At 46.6% G+C, this 6,359-nt stretch overlaps 1 pseudogene; it reads left to right on the top strand.

The window, feature by feature from the left end:
* The first annotated feature begins 626 nt into the window (after positions 1–626).
* On the top strand, positions 627–3,227 carry LOC101099770 (annotated as a pseudogene).
* Positions 3,228–6,359: the final 3,132 nt, after the last annotated feature.

Below are 6,359 nucleotides of genomic sequence, written 5' to 3'. Positions count from 1 at the left end.
GGGTATTACTGTCATGGGAGCACCATTCTCCATCAGACCTAGAATAAATCACCACCAATCCTCCTATTCAATCTTTTCTCTCCTCAGAGGCACTCATTTGTCTCTGCTCTCTATTCACAAAGTTCTTAAGGAACTTAAGTTTCCAGAGAACAAAATCTGAGATCCCATTTTCAGTAAGGATCTTTTTATTTTCTTCCTTCCAATTCACACATAACAACATTCACAAGAAAAAGATCTGAGAGAGGTGGCGCAAATGTCTTGTTGGTCTGTTTCAAAACAGAGAACAAAATCATGGAGACAAAAACAGTTACTATTTAATATAACAGTTATCAAGTATTAAGAATACCTAATATGTAGTTAATATTTAATAATACTTTAAGCAACAACTATGTCATTATGATAGAGAGTAACAGGAAGCTTTGGGAAGAGCTGTGTCTTATAGGGGGTGGTCATAGAAATAATCTCTGAAGAGATGACATTTATGGTAAAAGATGAAGTGGTTTGTTTTGTTTTGTTTGTTCTTCTTCTTCTTTTTTTTTTTTTTTACGCTTTGTGAAAGGCTGGGGAGAGAACAACTCCAAGGCTTGGGAAACTCCAAATTCTCTAAGCTGAGAAAGAATGGAAAATGACCAGTGTGATGACAGTATGTTAAACAAAAGGAAAGAATGGTCAAAGGGGCCACTGTGAGGATAAATAAGACTCGGGTCATATACGATCCTGTAGAACATGTAAAAAGAATTTTGATTCTAAGTGCTAGGAGAAGATAACAATAGGCTTAACTGAACAAGTCATATTATTTTATTTTTTAAGAAAGATTACTGTGGCAGCCACAGAGAAATATGCTTGGAGTAGAATGAGAGACAAAGCTGGAAAATGTGTTAGGAAGCTCCTACAAGTATCCAGGCCAGAGATGAGTGTGCTAGGGAGAAAATAGGAGAGATCGTATTTGCAGCGCGCCTTTCGGTCACACATACTTATCACTTAAGAAATAATGAATATAATGGCGCCCTCTTCTGGCCGGATCGGGCCGGTCAGGGCGGGCCAGCTTTTGCGTGAGGCGGCAGCGACGGTGTTCAGGCCCAAGGGAACCCTACAAACCATGCTGATAAGGGGGCAACTTCAGAGGAGCCAAGATGGGCATGAGGATCAAACTGCAAAGCAGCAACCACACCAACAGATTGTTGAAGGAACTCAGTAAGTGTCAGATCTGGTAGATCATGTGTGATGTCACCATTGTGGTTGTGGTCGGCTTCTTCCTGACCCACTAAGCTGTGCTGGCTGGATACTTCCAGAACCTTTCTCTGAATTCGGGGCTTGATGCTGCCAGGACCTAGGTGGTGGACTTCATCACCCCTGTCAACTTTGAGAAGAGTCTGGGCTTTGTCCACACATCAGAGCTCTTGACAGACATGATCAACACTGGAGTCATCTGTGAGGTAACTGAGTATCTGGGTATGGAGGGCCTCTTCTGGGCCTGTCACTCCACCTTTCCTGACCTAGAGAGCACTGCTGCAGCCAAGCCCTGGACCAGCACCAGTGGTACCCAGAGTTGTAGCTCAGCAGAACCCATCTGTCCCCTTGAAGAACTCTGGATGGTGGGGAGCACTCTGCTCCTAATAGGAGCTATGTGTTACCTAGTGATGGTGGAGGAAGTTATAAAGAAGACAGAAATATTGCCAATGACCCTAACTATATCCTGTGTCTGCTGCAGCAGCCACCGCTACCAAACACAGATGACCATGATGCTTTTTCTCCTCTCATGTCTGCTCCTAGTGACAGCCAGTCAGAGGTACCCTCAGCATGGCCACCCAAATCAGCACCAGCTCCTGCCATCCATACTAAGTTCTGAGCAATGGAGACTTAAGTAAAAATAGTTTAGTCACTCCTGACAATGCAAATAGTCACCACTGGAACCAACTCCTATGTGAGCAATAACAACCACTCCAAAGAGCCAAGCTTTGGGAAGATGGATGAGGTCCAGCCGGAGGACCCAGGGGATGATGATTTGCAGTTTGAAGATCCCACTGGAGAGACAGGCATAGCTTAGGAGATGATTGAGTTGAGTGATGATAGTGACAACGAGCTGACTTTTGGAGAGAATGATAAGAGAATAAGGCCATGCCCTGCCAGGTGTGCAAGAAAGTTCTAGAGCACAACATTCAGTTGATGTGATAGCATGCTCAGGACCACATGGACCGACTGACAGGCAAGTGCAAGTTCTGTGAGACCAACTGCTAGGACCAAAACTCCCAAGTGACCTATGTTCTGTCCCACATTGGTATTTTCTTCTTCTCTTGCAACATGTGTGAAACTAAGTTCATTACCAAGTGGCAGCTGATCCTTCACTGATGGCGTGAAACATTTGAGGACAACATTGCTGTCTACCCCAATGATCCCCTGACTGGGAATCTGGGTTTGCCTTTAGGGGTAGCCTCTAAGAGTTGAAATGTGCTGCCTGTGGGAAGGGAAGGCACCGGCCAAAGATTTCCACGTGGTCCGGGGCCACATCCTCAACCCTCTAAATTTGAAAAGGCCAGGCCTGCAGTACCTGTGACCAGCACTACCTTAACCTGTGCAGCCTCATATGGCACACGCTCTTCCATCTCGGCATTTTAGTTCTCTCCTGCTCTGTATGTGTGAAAAGCTTTGTGGATTGGCATCTCCTAAAGAAGCACATAGCTGTGCACCAAAGCCTGGAAGACATCCTTTTCCACTGCCACTTGTGCAACCAGGGATTCAAGTGGGAGGCTGTGTATGGCTACCATGTCAGCAGCACAAATACAACACTGGCCTTGATGAATGGCCTGGTTTGGGGCTATGGCACCCAGCAGTCCAGAAGTGGAAGCTGCCAGTGGAGGAGTTCCTGAGTGAGGAGCTGGCTTTGCGGGGCTAGCCTGAGAACAGCAAGTACAGCTGCCACCTTTTGTGGCAAAAGGTTTGCACACACAAGTGAGTTCAAAAGGTTTGCACACACAGACAAGAGGTTGTACCGGTATACAGAGTGCCACAAGTCCTTCCAAGGCCATGCAACCATCAAGGACCACCTGGAGACACACACAGGGGCCCCCATGTACTGCTGCTTGTGTGGCCCTGAAAGCTCCACCCTTAACCTCATGAGCAAGCATGTTGGCAGGAACAAAGGCAGCCTCTTGCTTGACTTCACCGTTGAGCAGATCTTCTTGTACCTTATCCATTGCCAAGAGGCAGAAAAGAACCTGGACAGCTGACTGGATCCCAGCACAGCCACGGGAGCTCTGATTTTCTAATGGCTGGTGTTCCCTCTTCAACTGAAGTTTTAATTTTGTCTTCTTAGGAATTCTGTTCTGTCTTATGTGTAAGGAAGAAAAAAGAAGAAATAGCACGATGGTCTGTTACTGTTTTTAGAAGCAGAGGCCCTATCATGTTTACCTCCTTACCTGTTCTTGCCCATCAAGGGCTGTGTTTTTTTGTTCTTTCGAGGCTGGTTTGGGGATCTTGTCAGGCAGTTGGCTTTAACTAGATCACCTCCCCCAACCTCTCAAGTTTAAGTTAACTGATAGGTTTTATGCTGCTATGAATCCAACCAACAGCCTCCCTGAATAAAGGAGGTAGAGAGAGTTTTTCACTGTGGGTATTGTTGCCAGATTTCCAACTGGGACACCAGCTATGAGACAGAATTTTGGGAATGCGGTCATTCAGAAAAGACTAGTCAGCAGGGCAGCTCACCTCAGACTGCAGGCCCAGCGCTCACCTGGGAAAAGGCAGATGGGCTGGAGGTGCCTGCTTGTTCCAAAGCTCTAATCTGCTGATTGGACAGTAAAATCTTTTGACAGCTAGATCCAAACTCAGAACAAACTTACTGTTTAGGTAAAAAGCTTTGGGATGAATCCTTGCCAGCCAGAAGAGGCACCGTACAGCACCTCGATAGACAGGAAGGGAGGTTCTTCTTGTCTCCTTAGTTCCAAAGAAACTTGATTTTATGGAGTGATGGCTCAGCAGGTCAGGCCTTCCCTGTGTGGTAAAAAGGACAGGGAACCACTTTGATATAGTCAGTCACCTGGCATCTAGCTATCTCCATTGACCTTGAGTGTCCTGCCAGAGAGGTGGGGATGTCTCTGACAGCAGCAGCCTTGCCCTCATTTACATCTAGTCTCCCACGTGGGAGTGTGTTTGGTCCATAGTGTAGATGAGAAGACCCTATGAGGTGGGAGAGTGGTGGACTGTGAGCCCTTCAGAATTAAAGAGACCCAAGTAACTGGTAGCTCGTAGAGGGATGTGTGTTTTGTCTGTCCCAGTCAGATAACCTGTTACTTATTTTGTGCTAATTGGGCATGAGTTTTGGCAGTTCACCTTTGACCTGCTGGAATTTATCCTGATCTGTCATTCGACCCCCACCAGGAGGCACTATTGGACAGCAGCTGGTTCAGGCCCTCCCTGGGTGGCAGGGGAATGCTTGAACCCAGTCCTTGGGGCTGGTTGGCTACGTTCTTATTTGATTTTTGAGTGGGTCTCCCCCAAAGAAGATTTGAGGGAGAGGGCCCTCAGATCCCACATATTCACAGGATGGCACCTCAGTAACACACTACCTCACCCCGTTTAGCTGAGCTCTGGGAGTCCCCTGGCCTTGGGCTTAACACTGCCCTTGGTGGGACTCAGCAGGATCTCGGGACTGTTTCACAAGCAAGTGGTTTTAATGAATTCACAAAGCCTTTTTGTACATTGATATTTAGTTTGGCTTTTGTATACGTATCACCCAGCATCTCTTTTGGATAAGTGACTTCAGGAAAATGTGTTTCTCCCAGCAAGGAGCCATATTCCAGGGGACAGTTGTGACCAGAGATTTGGAAAGCAGGGGCTAGAATTAGTGTCAAGTGTCTAAATAAGAAAATTCTTTACTTTGTCTCCAGACAGTCTCTTGCAGGATAAATGCAGAGAACCCTTTGGGTAATGGATGTAAGTTCTAGAAAGTTTTTTATAAGTTTGAATTCCTGGCTTTTCATCCCCATTCCTTCCTGTGATTGATCCTTCCCAAACTTGGAAAGCTATACCAAGACATATGGGCAAAGCAAAGCTCTGCCCCCATTGAACCTGGTGCCTGTCCTGCAGCCCTAAATTAATAAAGCCTCCGAGTTGAGGTGCTTGGCTTTCTGGTGGGGTGAATATTACACGGGAGGATTTGTGTAAGCAGCCACATTCCACCTTCTACACCCGCCTTGTTAAATGTTCCCTTGGGACATTCTTGTCAGGAAAGCAATGCTGAGACTTTTCATCTCTGACTGGCTTCCCCTCTCTTCCCCACACTGACCATTAGAGATTCAAGAAGGAAAATGTGTAGACTACTGTCACAGATCTGCTAAATTTTCAAGCCCGAGGGGTCGCTCCCAGGCAGTTGGTGAGGACCGATTTTTGAATAGTCATATTTGAGAGAGGAGGTGCCCACGGGAACACAGCCAGGCAGCTGAGAATGGATCACTGTGCTGGAGAAACCCTTTTCCTTAATAGAGGGCGTCGTGGATGCTGTGCTGTCTCTATACATAACCTGAAACTGTGAATTTTCCGGTTTTGCCAGTAAAGCAAAAATGCAGATCTTTGAAAATTTGCCCCTATGACACTAAACAAAAACCTGAGGTCCGGTGGTTGAACAGGTGGTCTGGTTGACTGCAGTCAGATATGTGGCTGGGTCAGCAGCTCATGAGGCTCAGTGGCCAAACCCTGTTCCTCTGCAGGTCCCCATAGTCACACCTGACGCCTCCCTGTTTGGAGTCATGTTTGCTGCCTCTGCATCTAGCTCACCTTTCTCTGAACTGTTTTACTTGAAACATTACATGGTGGCAAAGGGCACTTTGGAGTAACTGGTAGCAGGTATTCATTTTCGTTTTGTTTTTTTCAACCTTCTGTTTACTTAATTTTACTTCCCCCTCCGCCCTGCGGCCCAGCTGAGCACTGTCTCCTGCTGTATTGTTCCAAGGTTCTGATTGATCTTTGTCTGTTTTTCTCCCTTGGCCCCCATTTTCTTGGTCAGTACTCAAGACCAGCTGCATAATTTGCAGAGCCCTATGTTTAAAAATTAAGAATTTCAAAAGGGCAACTGTAGAGCGCGAGGCTGTTCCCAATACGTTCCTTCAGGGAGAAGGGTAATGCTTAAATGGCATGCTGGAATAAACAGCAGAAGCTGCTTATGGCCAGAGGAGGAGTCCTCTGTCCTGCCTATGTCCTGCCTGTCCTGTGACTGATTGACAGCTTACTGATGCCACCACACCACCGGGAAGTTCTGCTGTACCCTAGTATTTGGTCCTAAATTTCAAGACTCCATAGAGTCTCTATAGTTTACAGCAAGTTGGAAAGAGAGAAGGTGGGGGTTGGGCCCAGGTGACCCCTAA

Source organism: Felis catus, chromosome A1, assembly GCF_018350175.1.
Source record: "Felis catus isolate Fca126 chromosome A1, F.catus_Fca126_mat1.0, whole genome shotgun sequence".
Lineage (NCBI taxonomy): Eukaryota > Metazoa > Chordata > Mammalia > Carnivora > Felidae > Felis > Felis catus.
The sequence above is the reverse complement of the archived record's forward strand: the minus strand, read 5'-3'. Positions and strand labels throughout refer to the sequence as shown.